Source organism: Poecilia reticulata, linkage group LG1, assembly GCF_000633615.1.
Source record: "Poecilia reticulata strain Guanapo linkage group LG1, Guppy_female_1.0+MT, whole genome shotgun sequence".
NCBI lineage: Eukaryota > Metazoa > Chordata > Actinopteri > Cyprinodontiformes > Poeciliidae > Poecilia > Poecilia reticulata.
The window spans coordinates 30,237,746-30,258,099 of NC_024331.1; the positions used below are offsets into that span (position 1 = coordinate 30,237,746).

The following is a 20,354-nucleotide window of genomic DNA, read 5'->3' on the forward strand; positions in this document are numbered from 1 at the left end:
ATATGAAATAGTCATATTTACTATATACAGCAATTTTAAAACAACTTAACATTACATAGTTACTTGATTGTGCTATAAAATGCCACTATATGCCTGAAAAATTCATAATACTGTCCGTTTAACTTATATTTTACAATAAATAACTAAATAAATACATTTTTATAACGTTCCAATCAAAAATTCATGATTACATTTTTTTTTCTTTTTACATTTTTTTCTCATCATCTCTCCAACTTTCTGAGGACTTTAAAAAAACGTGACTTAAATAATTTATTCTAATATATTTGTTTACAGCTAATCTATTTGGCAGCTCAATTTAGACATTTTACATTTTGAACCTGAAGCTTCAGAGTCTGTTTATTTTATATGTAAACAGACAAGTTAGATTTCGCTCATTAAACTGAATTTCTCTTTTAATCAGGGTATTGTGGGCTGCTTGTGTTGGAATTTGTTTGCTTAGTGGACCAGTGACGTTGTAGTGAACTGGAAGGTAAAGGCTAACTTTGGGATGTTTGTGAAGAGTTGACTCTGCTTCCTGGTGCAGCTGTTTACAGTCCTGTGTGCCAAATCTACAAAGCGGTGTACAGTGCTGCCGCTGCAGCGTTCCTTTGCATCTGGATGTTTGGCTAGCTGACTCTAGCCTTCTCTTTTATTAGAAATCAGTTACCATCTAAAATAATTCCTCTCTCCACCAGTATTTGGTACTTTGCCAAGTTGAACAGTTTGAAGTGCAGGTATAATTAAAAGCAGAAACTCAGAACTGTTCTGCAACGTTCAGTCTTTTTTTTTTTTTTTCCTGTTTCACTGCTCTGGATTATTCTCTCATACTGTGAACTAATGTGATCAAAGGTTTCATGCAGGGTTCAGCTTATTTCATGTTCCAGCTTGTCAACTAATGACACAAGAAGTAAAAATAGTGTGTGTCATAAGAGTGCTTTCTATTTCCAGAGTGTAGTTGTAGTCTGGTGAGGAATTAAAACGGGTCCAGTATGAGAACACAGATGGCCAAAGATGGTGGGCACTAACCGCGCTGCAAGACTTGCCATCAGATTGGCATCCATGTTATTTCAAATGCAAAATAATCACTTGTCAGATCTGTAATAACATTCTTTTAACTGATTCGTGCAGAGTTTAGATTAATAGTAAATAATTGCGTGGGAATTACTGATGACTCTGCCAGGTCTGCAATTAATAACTAAAGAAGGTGCAAACAAAAAGCAATGTGGACAAAAGAGACGAGTGCTTCTCAATGCAGCCCCATGAGGCGGCCTGCAGAGAACAGCTCTCTGTTCTCTCCCTTCCCAGTGCTTCTTGGCAGGCTGAGGCGGCAGGAATGTGAGGCTGCTCTGTGCTGCTCTTTGCTGGGCTGCAGGGTTGTGAGTGCCTGGTCCCTCATTGCCGCCGCTGCCGCCGACTGTTTTAGTTTAGGCTGCGATGGGCTGGACTTCACTGCCCTGCCCTGCACTGCTCCGCATTGCAATCCTCTGGCAATTGTTGATTCTTTTAACACCGAGAGGGAAGAGGAGCCGCTCCCTGGCGCCCCAGAAAGGCATGGCCGCCCCTTCCTGTGTGAGCCGCTGATGGCTACCAGATGGCGAGTGAAGAGAGGGAGAGAGAAAGAGGAGGGGTCCCTGACTCCTTCACTTATATTAGTTCTGCCGTTGTGGTCTTCTGTTCACTGTAGGGGTTTTACAGAATACTTTTTTTTTTTTTTTTGTGTGTTAACGTTTACCTCCATCAGTGCAAAAACATAAAATATTACCAGGTATTTTTGGTCTAGTTCCTAGTTCTAATATCTCAATACACTTGAAAAAAGACAACACCAACATACAAGTAATTTTTCAGACAGATATACTTTTGTTACTTTTGAATATCTATAGTTTACTAGTTCCACTGGCTGATTTTTTTCACCTATAGCGTGAAAAAGATCTTGTAGGTAAAATAATCTGCCAGTGGAACTATAGAACTTTTTATATTTTAAAGAATTACTGACTTAAAACAAGCGCTTATATCTTCACAAAAAGTTACTTGTAAATTAGTTTTGTCCTATTTCGAGTGTACTAAGGTCAAGCCTCTCACAATAAGCAATAAATCGTTTAATCACATGATGAAATAAAACATGCTAGATCATTTTCACTTGTGTGATTGTTTATCTCATATGATTGTACCAAAGACTTGATAACAAAAAGTCTTAAATCTGGTGTAGTGGTCTCAGTTAGCATTTTTTTGAAGGGCAATTTTGTTTAAAGAGACCTTTGTGTCCATTTTATTTATTTATTTCTGTTGTTTTGTTTATTTTCTGTATTTAAAATACCTTCCAGTTCCAGTGTTGAATAAGTTTATTGCTAGTACCATTATTGTACTTGAAAATGGTCTCAAGATTTAGTTTTTGCAACGATCACCTGCTCCACCAGATAGTTTAATTCTCATTATGCAATGTAAGTGGGTTAGTTTAAGCCTTTTCTTGTAGGCATCCAAGCTATTTTACCTGGAAACAAAAAAGGTGTCAGTTATATCTGACTCACCGAAGAGCTGCATGCTCCTTGAAAGTCTCACCTATGTAACGTTTTACTGAAGGCTTTCTCCTCATTCCTCTCAGGCAGAAGAGCTTGTTTGTAGTCATTCAGGAGTTTCAGCAAAGACTTATGGGAGGTGAGAGGGTGGACCAGTTCTTCCAGACTGAAAATCTTTTTACTGTGTGAGCTCTGAACACGGAGACGGCGGTTAAATCCAGTCCAGAATCCAGAACACGGTTTTTGATTTTTAAACTCAAGTTGTTTAAAAATAGAAATGGGATAGAATAATGTCAAGTGTAACAAAAACAAAGCTACATAATTAGATGACTATCTGAAGATATATTTCAGCATGGACTGAAATGAGATTCCTGTTGGATTAAAAAGTACAACTTTGCGTTATCATGGTGTTTCCTCAAGGTTTTTAATGAGTCCTTAATATGTTATTTTTTTGGTAAAAATTCATTAAAAAAAACCAAATATTTCTGCTGTAAATATTGCAGTTAGGTTTAAAATGGGAAAATTACCAAATAGTTGCAACAGGCTGCCGTTGAACGTAGAAACATGCGACGGACAGAACTTTAGGTTCCTATTATCTGTAAGTCTAATATTCAAAAAAATGACAAGAAAAAAAGACTTGAAATATTTAATTCTGTTAGGGGTGTACATTTATTATTGTATCATTTATTGGGCTAAATTTCTTATAAGAATTTGATTTATCCTTGTCATGATAATTTCCAATTCATTTTTAAAATTCCCCAAAACATGCCAGGACTGTCAATTTCACCATTTTCTCCAGTGTTCAACAAGAGGATCAATAAAATTGAAGATATGGTTAAATTTTGTTACGGTGTGCAGCTTAGTGATATAAATCACACTTTATGTAACGAAGACTATTACAAATGGGAATGTATTTGTGTTTGTGGGGCTATAAATGCTGTAATACACAGTGAGAACCGTACAGTTACTTGAAAAAGAAGTAATTTTTATTACTTTTATCACAATAGTCCACAAAATATCGTAAATCCATATTGCCTAACAAATTGAGTTTCACTTTCTGAAATGAGTGACGAAAGACATTTAACTTTTTCATGATATTACATTTTTTGCGAGGTACCTATATCCACATTTAACAGGTCACCTCTCATTTTAAACACACACACACACAGCAGGCATTCTTGTCATGTAGTACTATGTGATCTGACCCTAGCTGCTATGCCCACAGCCCCTTAATATAGCCCACTGCTGTCATGGTACTTTTTGCCCCTCTTCACCTGCTCTGCTGTGAGCGTCAGTACATGTCCATGTTTATCCCAACCTGGCCGGGGGTTTCGGGGGTGTCGACTAGCTGTGAAATATTGTTACCATCTTGTGTTATTTCCCAAGTAATCGTGACGCAGACGGTCTTTCGGTCAAATGAGATTCATTCCCGTCTAACAGCCATTTGTTTCTCCTTTTGTTTTTTAAGTCTTTTTGTTTTGAAAGGCCCGATATAAAGATGAAAGAAACGGGCTGATAAAGAGAAGRGGTTCTGGTCATGTTTTGGCCACTGTCCCTTATTGCATTAGAGCTACTATGGCTCAGTGAGATATCTTTGTCCTGGCCATCAGCCAGAGGACATGTACAGACAAACACACACACACACTGAGAAAAGCAAGGAGATGCAGCAGAGACCCCTGCTCTCTGAGACGAATCATTTTGGGGACTGACTGGAAGCTGTGAGGACCTCTCTCTCTCTCTCTCTCTTTTTGCCGGCATTCCAAGGAACTTTCACATGTCCGCCTCTTCCTGTGTTTTGCTCTTTTTCTTGACATGTCCTGGAAAACTGGAATACCTTCCTTAATTTTTCCATAACATTCAACAAATGGGACTTTGAGGAGCCACTTGTGGTAAAACTCAAAGGTGGGTTAGATTTSTTTACTTGGCATTGAAACGCTGTTCAGTAAATTAATGAAACACCGCTCTTTCTCTCTATTTTTTTCTTCTTCTGATCTCAAAGGACTGAACTTAATTAACCATGTGAAGAATTATAGCAAAATGTGGTTCCTTTACTGTGTTGCATTTCAGATGTTTGAAGTATTAAAGGGAGTTCTGAGGCATTTTGATGAGTGGATTAGGTTACAGGTGGTAAGCGAAGCAAGAAGATAACAGGCAATTTTTAAAGATTGTATTCTTTATTATTAAAACTCTACAAACACACTGGCTGGATAAAAACGTACAAACGATCACATTAATTTTTAGCAGAGGKCAAGGTTGYGATATMATTTATTTTGGTTTTGTTTTGCTAAAACTATCAGTCAGCTTGACAGCTGGGAGTTTTTTGAAACTATTAGACATCCTAAACCAAGACATCCTCTTTTTTTCTGTCAACATAACTGAAAGCTGATGAATGATTGTATTATTATATCTTATTTTTCTAACTTGGTAACAGATTGTTCCTAAGCACAAAGATTAACCGCTTAGTAAAATTTCCTAAAACTGAACAAACAAATTTAAYGGYATCATGCCTATGCTGAAACTAATTTGACCAACTTGTGTCATATTCAACTTTGACCTTTTCCACACTAAACTAAAGGCCAATAAATAACCCAGAAGAACAGGCAAACATTTGTTCTCTTCTGACAGCTTGTTCTTGAGGCATATTTGGTGTTTTTGTCTGAGAAATGGGAAGATTGTGTGCTGCTGTGTGGATAAACCTACGAGGACTACCAAGGAAATTGAATTCTTGAAGTCTGAAATGCCCTGTTCATGTTGTAGCAGCTCTTGGAGAGAGAACAAACKTCTCTGTTCTCAGTATATTTTGGAGTACAAGTGSTTTGTAGGTTGTCAGACAGCAAAGACGACTGATGGAGTAACTGGGGATTTCTTGTGATGGTTTTAGTTGTATCTTTAAATATTGCATATATTGCAATATCGGTGTGTTCACTATTCATATTGTAAAACGCTGGAGTGCAATAATTGTCAGCTACTATATTCCAATATATATYTATCCTTTTGGACCAGATGCTCCCAGGGAGCACAGGTTACATCATCCAAAGTGCTAAAGGTCACAGAGTGATGGAACCAGAATGAAAAAAGAGGAAAGAAAAAATAGGCACACCCTGCAACTGACATCGTCATAATATTTACAACCTATGCATGATGGCATATTTACAGATTTCTTTGTGAAATATAACTCCTAAATATTTGCAGAAAATTCCCCTATCCACAGGTTTCTCTGTATAACGTATTGATATGCAGCCTGGGAAGCAAAAATACCTAGATGCAAACCTTCTTGATTGTCTATTGGTCGAGGTTTGCAAAGCAGCCAATCCAGGAGCAACATTCATTTTCCTTGGCACTGATTGGCTGTCCCTCCAAGAGCGGAGATAAGAAAGACTTCGGATGTTATCTTCTGCGGCAGTGCCAAGATGTTTCCCACTATCGTATTTATGCATATTAGGATGTATCCCTTGAAGTATATCTGGTGCAGAAGGAGCATGCTATGGGATTTCCTCCTTCTGAACCTCTGAAGTGCTTATAGTATCAGGAGACGCCCTCGTTCAGAAAGTCTTGCTGACCTCTCATCTTTTCAATTGCAAAAATATTCCCTGATTAAAAAACTTTGCCTGACGCATAGCTTGTAATTCCAGTGTCCAGTGTGAAAGCAAAGCACAGATTTATTCTCTAGATCAACATCAAAACCCTGAGATATTTGATTACACACAAGCAGATGCGCAATTGAGGTCCATGCAGACCAGGAGGAAGTTTGTGCGTTCAGGCCACAGCAGGTGAATTGTTCATAATTCAAGTGCAAACGTTTCATTTCATTGCTGTATGTAACTACTGGGGCCGTAGCGTTTTTGTTTTTGTCACTGTGGGGAAAAAGTTACTTGTATTCATCTGCTTGATGTGTTGCRGCTTAATGTGGCCTCTGTGCAGCTTGTTGAATACTAATTAAACTGGATGAAAATTAAACCCAATTGAATATGTCATTAATAACTGATGGCTATAAGTAGATTATAACGAGATTTTGRAAGTGTTTGGAGTTCAGACCATTACTGTGCATGGGTTTTTGTTCCCTAGTCTGCCAGTATGACTGGTGACTTTTAATTTATTTCTTCATAATAAAGGAAAATTGTTTTGAGAAAATATTTAACTTCTTTGTCCTTTTATGCTCCAGGTTATTCATAGCTCCTTTTTTATTGCCCCTTATGTAAACTTTGCCTTCAGTGTAAATGACTTGAAGGAAGATTGTGCGAGTTCATCTTGTCAGCAGTGAAGGGGCCTTGTGATCATGTGAACCTAGTCTGCCATGCCAGAGGAATGTGTTGCATTTAAAGGATGCAGCTTTTGCAAGTGCATGTGACAAAAGGGAAAGAAAAAAGGTTCTGTACGAAAATGTCAAGGTTGTGGAGGAGCAAAGCGTGACCTGCTGGATACATAGCTGGAAATGCAATAGGAGAAACTGTGGGAATGTAATAAACTTTGTTTCAGGGAGGATCATGTCTTGAAGTCAGCTGAGCTTCTTTTATCTGTAGCACAGCTTTAGTTCCCATGGCTCTGTGTAGGCTGCCATCTGTACATGCAAACCGTCCTCAGAGTGTGCTGATTGAATAGAGCACTGTATGAAAAAGCCTAATTGAGAGCATTGAGTCTGGGAATGATTTTCAGCATCAGTTCCCATCGGTTATAGTCAGGGAGGAATCATAATGTTTTTCTAACGCATTAGCTAGAGAGACGCTCCGTTTTTATCTTTTGTCCAAGAAACAATCAAACCAGAAGACATCCTGATTAATAGTTTGTATTTGATTAGATTTTCAGTAAAATCAAGATGAAAGACAGAAAATATGAAAACAGTGCATGAAAGATTTATTCTGTATGTTTAAGTTTACCAAAACACCTGAGAGGAAACTGTCTTCATCTACCAATAAATACGTTTTCTTTTCTATATCGTTTTAAAAAAAAGAGGTCATAAGATGGAGTAAATTATGCTGCATTTCTATAAACTTTTTAATGAAACTGAGTCCTAATTAAGTTAGGTTAGTGGTGACAGGCCAAAATCCACAACAGGATTTTGTGGATTTTGGCCTGTATTATTATTGGACTTTCTTATCACAATAAAAAATATTTCTAAAAAAATATTTAAAATAAAAGCAACAAATATCACCTTGCTAGTCTTATAAATGCAGTGTATTCAGGCTCTCTATAGCTGTATTATATTTTATGATTTAAATTTTTTTACAGGGCATGAATGTTCTCTTTAAGATGCAGCTTACGGTTTAGAGATTTTGGTTCTGGCTGTGGAAATGCAAAAATATCAATTTTTAGTTMTTTTATTTGGCGTAAGGAGCACCGTGTTTTGMTAAAATGATCAAAGCTGCTGGATTTATTAATGAAGCCAGACTTTGAATATTCCAAACTAAACACGTGAAATCAAATTAAAGTTTCTTGATTTTCTCAAAAAAATGTAAAATCTTGCAGCAGTAGACCTATAAAAAGATTGAGTAGAACTGGGGGGGAAAAAAATCACATTTTAATGTTTGGGATGTTTATATGTAGACTTAAACAGGAGTAAATTAATATTTATTTTAATAAATGGGGCCATCAGAATCCACAGGTGTGCAGGCACACACCCACAGAAGCCAGTTGAGAAGTAAGGACGTGGCGCTGTAGGGACAATGTGAAGTAATAGTTTAGCTGCAGAAACAATTCAGCATTCCTTTCTGCTTGTGATGCGTTTGAGAAATTCCTCAAGTTCCTCAGTGGCTGTGAATCGGCATACGGTCAAACACAGGAGCGCATATGCAGGGCATGACTTCCAAAGTATGTGTTGACGCTACACACACTCACTCTCAGCTGAAAGTAAAGCAGTATCATCTGAATGCGACACCAGAGAGTGGAGGTGTGCGCCGGTTTCAGGGGACTGGTTTTAAATGGAGGCGTGCCGTTTAATTTGGCCGGGAGACGAGCCCAGGCATGCAGGCAGCTCTGCTCTTAAGACACAACACTTAGCATGGGACATACAGCTGCTTTGTTGAAGAATCATTTACAGAGGGGAACCACTGCAGAGCCCTGCAAAAGTAATCACACTTCTGGAATCTCGGATCATTTTAAAGCCCCATTTTAAAGTTTTTTTTTAATAGAAATTTGAAATGACGTAACAACTTAGCATTATTCTGGGTTATGCTCCAATTAGCTTTGCACATTTACAGACTGAAACTCCTTRTAGCTTAAGTTCAGTCCGATTATATGACGAGCATCTACGAACAGCAGTTTGCTTCTCATTCAGATTTAGGCTGGGACTTTGACTAGGTCATTCAGTCATTATGCTTTGATTTAAGCCATTCTATTGTATTAACTTTTTTAATCGACTTAATTARCTAAATGCATTTTAACTGAAAAACATATATTGATAAAATTAACATTTTAAGAAACAATGTTTTTAGGAATTGAAATTTTTTTGAAAACACACWTACAAGCTCAACAAAAAATGTATCTAAAGGCAGTATTATGTAATTTACAGGCACATAGTATGAAATCACAATCCAGACTTATTACAAAAACTYTATGTATATCAAATGACATTTTTACCAGCATTTCACTGAGAAGTAGCTCGTATAATGAGCTCAGAAGACGCCAGTTCCACCAGACGTTTACTAATTGCTTCTGGCTAGTCTGTAGTAGCTGAGTTAGGGAGGGTTGCTCGGTGAGRCAGAAGCTCAGAAACTGCATCTCTGAGGAGGAGCTGTGCAAAGATTAAATCCCAGTGGGCCAAGATGGAGCGACTTTGTTGTCCTTCMCTGTTTGCGGATGTCGTTTGTGCATCAGATTTACGGGGGTACCGGAAACATGTGAATACAAAGGTTCTGGGTTGGGACTTTTGCATGTTGGACAACAAAAAAGTGACTCAGTGAAAATGTTTAGCACATCAAAATATTCATAATTAATCTAAATGAATGCAGAAGAATTCCAGCCCTACTTTTTGAATATTGTCAATCCTCATCATGTTGCAAGGAACCTGAAAGCTTCTGAAGGCTGATGTTTTGCTGAGCAGCCAGGCACCACTTTTTTATTGCTGCACARACATGTTATCAGAGTCCATTTCCTTATTATATGCTCAGTCTCTCAAGCCATTTCCTCACGGACTGACTCTTGCAAGAGAGCTGCTAATCAGATCATGTCCAAAGCAACCTCTCACTGGCCACTTAATGTGATTTTGAATAATTTTCATTGGAGTGATTGGATTAGACTGCTGTTGCTCACTTCATGGACCATGATGGGGTTTGATGCACCTGCAGTGAAGCACAGTACRGCACAACGCTGCAAGAAAAACACTCTTTCTGTGGGTTGGTCAGAGAGAAAAGAATATTARCATACTGTGTAACAAGTAAGCAAAGCATTCACACATTAACACACATGCACCCACACTCTCCCACAGATGGTTTTTACGCCTGACTGTAGAGTCATCCTTCTCACTATGCAGTGATCCACGCCTGCAGAAAGCAGAGAGGACCACGTTGGATCTGCAGCTTGTGAACTGGAACAAAAGCATATGCATTCATCACTGAATGCTTGTACTATTTGTTTTTATTATTATTTATTAACTATTTTAGATTAATTTAACTGTGTGCCCTTTCACTGCAGGCTTCTAGACTTCAAATTAAATTTAGAAGTCTAGAATATGTGATTCTTTGTAAAATGTGCTTCATTTGTTCTGCGTGGTGGTTAAGGTGTTATCTCGTAACAAAGCGGCAAAGCTCAGGATGCAGGGCAGTAAACAGACCCTTCTAAAATAATTAAGTTTTCCTGCAYACTCACTACAGAAATGAGTTTTTAAATYGGGCTGATTGTWGTTTGGTTCGACAACAGAAATCAAATCATTCTTGTTGCATGATCCACAATGAACCTCTTTATATTTGCAGTTCAATATTGGCAGATGTTTTTCTTCTGAGGAACATTACTCAGAAATATTTGTGGAAAATTTGCCTGTTTGCAGACTTCTTTCATAGATGTTATCTAAAGTATCTGAAAGAAAATGCAGCTTGGGAAGTTGAAATACCTTGAAGCAGTGCTGTTTGACATGCCATTCGCTGGTGCTTGCAAAGGAGCCAATTGAGGATCTCCATTCATTTTCCTTGTTGCTGACTGGCTGTTCTCCCAACTGTGGAGATGAGCAATACTAGATGTTTACTTATGTAGTAGTGCCAAGACCTATTAATGCATATTAAGGTGTATTTGGTGTCTCATCTAGTAAAATAGGCAGTTGTATAAAGAAAATGATGCAACAGCTTGGAATGTCAGATAAAAGTGCTGTAATTTGTAGAATTTCTTGTTCATTTTTACTATTAATAATGACAGTATAATGATTTCTAACAGGTCTTTTAGGTTCTGTAGGAAAGAAGAGTGTCAGAGGTGAAAAGGTCAAATTTCAAGGTTTGGTTCACTCTACAGTAAAAAAGCAATTACCTCAAAAAGCAAAACAAGGTAAATTGACACTTATATTTAACTTTAATTGCRAAGTATTTTAGGCTGTTAAGTAAARTGAATAAAGTCATACCCCTGGCAGATTTAGCTTATCAGCTTTTTGCCTGTTTGATGATTGATCTTTGGTGAYGAGCTCCAGTTTTTGAGACTGGAAGACCTCATTTCAATCACCCTAATCTTTAGCTTCCTTCAAAATTCTCTATCAGAAGTCGCCAAAACATTATTAATGCTTCCAGTCAAAAGAAACACATCTGTAAAGTCAAATACATTGTTTTTAAGTTGACCTATTTTCAAAAAAATTATCTTTAACAGAAAATGTCAGTTTTAAAGACATTTTATGGTCTTTAAAAATTGTCCTGAAAATTGCAGAAAAGTTGAAACAAGCTGTGAACTGACAGTGGGACAGAACCTGCTGTGGCATGCGGATCCGCCTGTTGAGCAGCGGGAGATATTTTTGGTTCTTCTCACCTATCTTAAGCCGGCCTCTCCAAGGTGTTCTGTATTGCAGAGGGCCGTGTGCTTCAGGGGGCTGTGGTGGGCATTTGTTGCCAGGGGAGGTGATGTGTTATTTTCAGTCCATTGTGTCTACTTCCTGTGGGTCATGGGTTATTGGAGCTGGGTGTTGCAGACTTTGGAGAACAGGAGGAGGAGGGGGAGAGTCAGTGGAGTAGGCAGGAAAGTGGTCAGAGCAACTGGACAACAGTGACTGGTCAGCAACTTGGTTTCTTTGCTTGTTTTTCTGCTCTGCTTTTAGCCGAGCCACGCTTGGACTCTTCMGAATCAGGTAAAAGAATATCTTCATATTGCTCACATGTAAGCTGGGTATTAGTTTATTTTTTAAATTGGGATTTTTGCCTAATTTTGTGACTATCGTCAGTGGAACAACTCCTTTCGAGGAGAGATATTGCATTTTAAAAATAAGTTTTAAGWTTTCTACAAACAGCTTTGTTGGGATGCCAGTACGGAATGGTGATGTTATTTCTCTCTGTTTTGACAAGAAAAGGCACTTTGATCATTGCATTTGTAGAAAAAGCTCTACAAGAGATTTGGTTTCTGTAGTTTAGAATTGATACATGTTTTGTTTAACAAGGTCAAGATATGACGGCTACCTTTAGTATAAATGAAGGGTTTGGACCTGTGCARCATAACAATAACAAACCAACAGATTAGAGYTTTTGACCACATGCAAAGTTTTATGTTGCCTGATTCGAGATCTTAACCCATTTTTTGCACAGCGTACTGTSAGCGATCCTGATCCAGGACAGATCCAGGTAAYTGTTGAATGTTAGCAGAGCTTCTAAAGTTAGAACCCGACAAACCCCCCCAACAYGACGGTGACAAAAGGAGGCAAAACAGGAAACCTTTTTGCACAGAATGCGTGTCGGGAACAGATGACCAGGAAGATAAAAAGCGCTAACAAAGTGGAAACTTCCACTCAGGGATGTTATTTTGCTTTGTGTGTGTTTTTCTCTTCTTCTTTGTGTGTTTATAATTAAGCACCAAGTTGGTTGAAACCTCTGGTTGAGGGATTGTTGGTTTGGTTACGGTTTGAAAGGCAAAGGAASGCGGTGAACCAGTCCGGTTTCAGATGTTATAGGTGCTTCTGTGCTCCTTCAGTYATACACGATGGGATGTTAATATTTAAACCTGCTCCATTGAAGTTAATGCTTCACCGGGAATCTGTGTAGTGAGGCTGGTTTAACCCGCCGCAGTGCTACTGATTGGCTTGTCTCTTCCTTGTGCACTCATCTGTTACTCCTTCCCCACATATTTCCTCTTAATATCCATCTCTGCGTCAGACTGGCTGTCTGAAGCTTATCAGCGGTACAGAATGATGACGGTTTCTGTTCTCACACCACAAGGAAGAGTTGGTGCCTCGTTTATGTCTACAGCTTTCACACAACAACACTGTTGTCTTGAGCTTYGCTGACTAAAGGGAGACCACAGGACCTCAGCAGGAAATATCTGAATAATCTGATGGTTTCTACAGAAGTATCTGGTAAACAATATTTGATTTATTGACTTTTGTTCATTTAATTTTAAATTTTTTTAAGACAATATTGTTTGTGCTTGCTTGCGTTATGACAGATCCTAGCCACCTTGTGAGTTGGTCTAGAATTTACATTGTGGTCTTAATGGGAAATACTTTGAATAATCAGACCTGTCTAATTATAGGTCACCTGTGAAAGGCTAGAGATTATCACCTGCTAATCCTTCACATMATGAGCAGAAGAAAGATGGCTGCATGACTCATGGAGGAGGTTGTATATTTGTAGGACCGGGCTTCAGAGTAAACTTAGGCTGGTGAGAATTTTACAGCTGCACATGAAAGCTGAGTAACTAACTGTGAGATGGTAAACATAGAAAGGGAAGAAAAGATTGTAAAGGGAAAAGACTAGAAACTGGCTTGGGTTCATGCACTTTGGTAACACTTTATTTGACGGGGTGTGCATAAGACTGACATAACACCAGTCTTTATGAATGTCTGACTGTTGTCATGAAGTGTCAGTCAGTAAATAATGACACTTTTAATGCAAAGTTGCTTTAAAAGTCACATTAAAAGTCCCAACTTTGCATGATTTTTTGCAAACAATGTCATTTTAGTGCAAGGTGTCATGTCAGTTTTATGTAGACCCTGTCAAATAAAGTGTTAGAGTTTTTTGTCTCAGTTTGGTCTTTCAGATCAAACAGATTTTAATACCTCTTAAGCCTGAGTGAATACATAATGTTCAATTTTCAAAAGAAAAGAGAAACTACCCAGCCTGTTCTTACTAAGCCTGATTACTGCCAATCTTTTCGAATCAAGAAATAGGTTGAATAGAACCTGTCTGACAACATGAGATATGAGGTTCACCRGTGACAAAAAGGAATTRGCTTGTTTTTATACAGTCATGTAGGTTTGGATAGTTTTTCCTCCTTAATAAATGAAATAATCTCTTTCTTTGTTTGATTTGAAACACTTAAGTGAAACACAGAAGCAGAAGGAATCTCTAAKGGGTGAATACATTCACACAGCACTGCACATTGTCTGTATGTCATGAACAGATACAGTATGAACCTAGTAAACGGTGATATTTCTAACTATATCAGGTGTTTTCTATGCGAGTGTATCTGTTGAAAGTTTGTCTTCAGAAACCCTGCAGCTTCAAAGCCTCTAATAACCTCTCTTAACAGGAGTGGGCGTACGCTTGCATATTTTTTACAGTGTCTACAACAGATGTTGGTTAACCAGTTTATTTCTGGCCACACAGGAATGCACAAATGTTACCTTTAAACTACATGCCCCAGCTGCACAACACAACTGCCCTKCTTGGCCCCTTTTAGCTTATGCTGGCTCAGTTTCTTCACGCAGCAGTGTTCTGTTTGTTCTGTGCATCCAAACGCAACGTTGCAAAGTAATGAGCTACATTTGAATGAAGAAACCAAAATCTGGTTATTACTGCAAGCTTTTTGTAATCTATTCACTATGAAACTGCACACCAACTATATCTTAATTTGAAAGATCACATCAGAAAATACTACACTGACTTCTTTTGACTTGCAGTCATTCATGATTAGCAGTTTCAAAAAAGGAAATTTGACTTTGTTCTTCATCACTTCACTCACTGGCACTGATCTGACTTCTACCAGCTGATATTCATGTCTGTTTTTCTATAAAGGCTGACCTGCAGATTTCAACTGTGGCAATTTTTATCCCGTGTGCTATAACACAAATCATCATCTGTTAAAGAAATTCTGTTTTAATTTACCAACTACTTCTGCAAACTCGAGACAAAGTTTGTCAAGGCCAGTGTGCAATGCTGGGTAAGCAGAGACACAACATGAGAACCCTCCATTAATTCAAGGTTTCACTCAGCATCCATTAGAAGATTCTGCACTGAGCTTGCTCTTGATGATGGATGCATTTTAACATGATCTCATCCTTCTTACAGCTGTCCTATCCTCCTGACTACCAGGAAAAAAAATATTGTCCAATCACCATTTTTTTTTAAAAAATCCCACAGTATTTGTAAGGCAATAAAGGGTTTTATGCACTTACTTTGTCTCTTACAAAAAAAAGTATTACTAATAAATGCCTTTTTTATGAATTAGAAAAAGGTACGTACAAAATTCCCACCCCTTCACATGTGGTATCATTGAAAAGCCCTAAATGTCCTCTCCAGATACCAAAATGAATTAATTCAGTAGAATGCAGGGGGTGGGAGATATTCAAGTTTAGAAATGTCMTCTACAGAGGACAAAAATGAACTACTGGTAGTCAGGAAGGATGTAGGTGGTCTTATGATCACACCTGTAGATGTAGCTGTAAATGCTACTTTGTTGATGTCACCACCATCAAACTGGGTATAATTTAAACCTCTGTTGTTCTTTTTTTCACTGTTTGATTCAGTCCTGTGGTATTTATCCCAAAAGAAAATGAAGACTTTTAAAAAAATGGTGGCGCTGTGGGGAGGAAGGATCTCCAGTAGCAGTCAGTATTGCAACTAATCAGCAGAGATGATATTTCACAGTAGCACGTCCTGGATGAAGCCATCAAAAACTCTCTAAATCTCAAATTTAGAAAAGATTCCTAAATCTCTTCTAAATTGGAATGTATACATTGCTTTCAATGTAAATATCAACATGCTGCCACTGTGAGCAATGCGGTTCTAAAACAAGCCTGCAATGCTCCCTSAGATTTTATAGTGCTAAAAATCACCAGTACACAGTTGGTTAATATTGTTTTTTTTTTGTTTGTTTTTTTTTACTGGAATTTATGTCCAGTTTTTACTCCAYCAGCTTTTGAAACAGCCAGATTTAAACTCCCAATTGCTATTTATTTTGGATCTTTTTTAACTCTGTTGTCCAGGCTACATATGGCATTAACATCCCGATGCACTAGATTTGTGTTGTCACAAATCTTGTCCTAGCTTGCTAGGACAAGCTAACTTATCTCATGTTTTTTTTTTCTGTTTTCTTCTTATTACAGTTAAATGCAAAATTTCTCATCATAAATCTTTCGGCTCTGCAAGGTGCTTCTTTTTTATTCAAATTTATTGGGGTGTAACAAAGGTTGATTCCCATTTTAGGTGAAATTCTGCAYGTCGAGCTTTCATTTCTGAGAAAATTAAGGCTTGAGCTCTTCAATAGCTGTGCTTCTGACCTGTGTGGGAGAAAGGTTGCTTACACACAAAGGGACCATGTGATGTTCCAGTTTAACAAAGATTTGTTCTTGTTTTCTCCCAGAAAGGGATGAAATTAAGAGGTTGACACTGATTTGGAAACACAGCTACATTGTGGGGGAATAATAACTAACATGTTCAGAACCAGTTGGGAATTAAAGGTTCTGCTGGTAATACTTAGGAAGATGCTTGAGTTGGACACGGAGGCGCACACAGTGTTGTGGTTACTTCTGATTGTTTGCCTGGGTGGTCCTATCTTTAGCACTACTCTTCTTCTTCTCTATTTTTTTTTCTCTGCTTTCTTTTGCCTCTCTGTTTAGGCATGGACTTTGTGTTTCTTCTTAAATTGTATAATTTCATTCTTGTGTACTTAGTTATCAAATACCACTTGGTTGTTGGGAATGTTTTATTAGCTCTTGACAGAATTGGAAAAGTTTAATTGAAATTGATGTAATTTAATCTAATTGCGTGTTTTCTTTACAACGTCCTTACAATTTGCTTCCATTAACTGTGGTACCGATCCCTGCATAAATCAGTCTAATTTTAAGACAGTTCCTGACTCCACATATCTGTAAGCGGAGCGTGCGAGGATTACTGCAGTGGAAACTAAGAAAACAAATGGAAGTAATTGCTTTTACAGAGTTAATTTCCCAACATCGTAATGCACAGAGCTTAAATGGAATATACAAGACCCCAGGCTGGGATTTGAATCTAAGACCTTCTTGCATGGTGTTCCAGTACTTCTAGCTGCAACACCATACAGCCAGTTTGTTTGAAACTATTGGATAATTAGTAATATCCTTAAATCAATCTAATTTCACTGTGGGTTATTATTAGAGGTGTGCCGATCGATCGGTCACCRATCATAATCGGCCGATTTTCGTGAAAAAGTGCATGATTGGTGATCGGCGATCATTGGCTCTTGTTGCCGATACAGATCACGGGCATCTCATTTATCAGCCTGCCTGTGCAGCTGGTCTCCTCTTTCCTTCACACTGCGCAAACGCACAGCAATAAATCCTAAGCGATGTGGAACCAAAACGCACTGAGTGAATGGGGAAGTTTGCGTGTTGCTGCAGAAAATTTAAGCACCAAAATGCATCAACACAATGAAGCTAATACGACATAAAAACAATGCCATACTTGACGGAGWTTGGCTACATCGAGGCTCACTGCAGTAAAAAAGACATGGAGGATCAGATRGCAGGTAAAGCAGCGCACAGCTACAAACACTCACCCGGATTAGCATGACGGTCAGAAACCTAAACAAATAACCTGCAAAATTATTTAAGTCTTCGAGCTGCGATGTAAGACGCTGGTTCTGCTCTCGCTGTTGAACCGCTGCTATGCTACAGGTAGTAATATTTCACAGACGGAGCTTCGTTTCTGCTCCGCKGGTAGTGACTCTCACACCGAACCTCTGTTTAAAGCCACAGCATCTAACTTAAAAAAAAATACATTTTACATACGTATTAAAACTTTCGCTGTCCTAACATAAAACAGATAATCTCTGAAAAAGTAATCGATCTCCTCCCTGCTCTGCATAATTACTCCGCTCAGTCAGAAACAGCCACTCAGAACTAGCAGTAATCAGCTAGCCGCCATGCTATCAGGAMGTTTTCATTCAGTAACTCKGGATTGTTTATTGTAATGGAWCCTGTATTTGCCTTTGAATGTTAAGTTTTATACTTGAATTTTTTGGGAAATGTTGAGAGGTTTTATTTTGGCTCTGTATTATTTAGCCTCTTCAGAGCCTTCATATGTTATCAGTCTGTTAAAGATATTATTACCGATAGCAGTGCAATTTGCAGAATGCCTGTTTTGTTTAGTTTTCTTCTTGGAAAAAGTTATCAAAAACAAATTTTTGTCTAAATCAAGGTGAATTCATGGTTCCTTTTTCCACATAATGTAACTGGTAGTGTTTATGATTAAAAAAAGAAATTATTATGTGATCGGTATCGGTGATCGGCCCTCATGGGTGATCGGTATCGGCAGGAAAAAGCACATCTCTAGTTATTATACCTTCAGAAACTCATTCCAGCTAACACCAATGCTGCTGCCTGAGTTTCTAAAATTGTCTTAAGATAAACAAATCTTTCTAAATTATTTGTGTTTTGCCTTAATTCTGGGAATTTATCATCTGGAGTTCTGTTTTGGGGGGATAGAAAAACTTGTTCTAATATGATTATGTAGTTCTTGCATGCTAAACAGGATGATGAAAAGTTAATTTACCACATACGTCTTTGCACTGAGAAAAGTGTAAGTGTGGGGAGAGTCTGCTTMAGCAGAATGAAAAAAATTAAAGTAGTTCGCTGAACATTTAGAAGTCATTTATCTTTACTGGTGAGTTTAATCTCACTGCAGCCAAACGGCATGTTTTTCTAGTTGGATTATTTTATTAAATTTATGTTTTTGTTTCTGGTGAATAATCAGTATTCACTGAAAAAAGGAGGTCACTTTCACAGCCCATTTCAAGTTGACTGGACACACAAACTCCTGCAAAGTTGATAAGGCAGAGGACTTGCTGTCTTCAAGCTAATATGTCCTGACCGATCTCTCTCTCAGAAGAAGGGCCAGTGAATTTTTGTCCGTCTGCACTGTCTGGGTCTATTAGTTTTTAACATGCTCTGTCACTTCTTGTTATGGCTGCTTGTTGACCTAAATGACCTCCTTTGAACAGCCATGACTTCAGCTTTGGGAGATGGGTTGCAGAGGAAGAGCTTTTTTGAAAGCTTTTCATGTTGGGGTGTCTGACATCTTTCTATTGACAGTGTGGACAGGAAACTGAATYGTGGATGCAGGGAAAAGAAATGAAAAGAGAAGCAAGATTCTAAACTACAAGGAGCAACACAAGAGAAGGGGTTTGCTTGTATTTCAGTGTTAGTTAGCTTAGATATTTGAAAGATGAACATTTTTGGTCTGTCTGCCATTCGCTCTAAGGCTTTGTCACACAGTTTTGTTTCTGATAAATTAGTCTAAAAACACAATTTAAGCAATTCAAAATATCCCAAGACTTTAATATGAAATAAATAGGAAACTGGAATAGACTTTGAAATAGACTTTTCTACCACGTCTAAACTGTGTCATTCTGAGGCTCAACCCTGATGATTTGGCTGTGACGGCTCTCGGAGGGTCTGGGCCGTCCCTGATTACGTTAAACAGGAAGTCAGAAGTGGGAGAGGTCACGAACTGCAGAACCCACAACACACTGCAATACTTGATAAAAGCCAAAAGGCGCAAACAACAACAAAACGGCACACGTTCCTACTCACTGCCAATAACTGAATTACGTCAAAACAGACAGCGTCTGCTCTGRGAATGACATTTACAGGGTGAGCTCATTGTACTTTAGTCACTCTCTAAAATAATTATTTCATGTATAATCTTCTAAATGCTGCTTTTGTCTCGATAGTTGAAGATTTATTGTAAATTTTAAGGTAACACAATGACTCTTGTAGTTGAAGTTGATGGTTTACGATGAATGTTGAAAGAAAAACTGAAGAAAAACACATGCAGAGGGTTTTTAGATTGAAAGAGTTTATTTGTAGTGTATCTATTGCAGTGAGACTCCATCCATCATGTGGATTGGCAGGCATGACTTCATAACACATGTGAATAATTACGAACACACATTGCATCCCACACATCCCTTTGCAGTTTAAATATTGCAGATAAAGATATGGTGATGACCCGTTATTTGCTGTATGACTGTTTATAATGTGTAGAAAGAAACAAAAATTGTATAAAACTGGATCAGAATTAGCCTTCCGAACTTCATTTGGTGTGTTTTTGTGATTTGGATTAATTTAAAAATGTTTTCCACAAACAGAATAATCTTGTTTTTACCTTGAGGCCACAGACTGATGGTAGCATTAGCTTTCTGCTTGCTAAATGTTAGTGTAAGATACGGAGATATTTTATGTAAATCCCTTTGGCTTCCAGCAGGAGGCATTTGATGACGTATTGCTTAGCCAAAGGCCATGCGTCCTTACTTGTTAACCGCCCTTTCTTGTGCTCGTGGATATAAAAATAGCAACTTAGCAAGAATCCCAATCCTGCCCTGCTAACAAAGACTGATTTATTCAAGTTGTGACACAAAACATAGAGGAGCTTTTGTCCTTCCCCTTCTTTTCTCGCTGCAGATCTCGTCATATAGGCCATGGGTGCTAAAATTTCTGACGTTCCAATGCCTCTCTTAAAACAGCCTTTCTAC

At 38.1% G+C, this 20,354-nt stretch overlaps 1 protein-coding gene across 14 annotated transcripts in view; it reads left to right on the forward strand.

Annotated features, from left to right (window-relative positions):
- Nucleotides 1-20,354, forward strand: part of gab1 (GRB2-associated binding protein 1) — a 63,148-nt gene that overhangs the window by 10,093 nt on the left and 32,701 nt on the right. The window contains exon 1 of one of the 14 annotated variants that reach the window (XM_008420011.2): nt 4,098-4,415. The exons of 10 other annotated variants lie outside the window; for them this stretch is intronic. The gene's annotated coding sequence lies outside the window, so the exon portion shown is untranslated. Of the gene's footprint in view, nt 1-4,097; nt 4,416-11,682; nt 11,764-12,871; nt 12,979-19,416; nt 19,474-20,354 lie in introns of those variants that run through there. 3 more of the 14 variants (XM_008420019.2, XM_008420028.2, XM_008420034.1) reach the window with 3 other exon arrangements.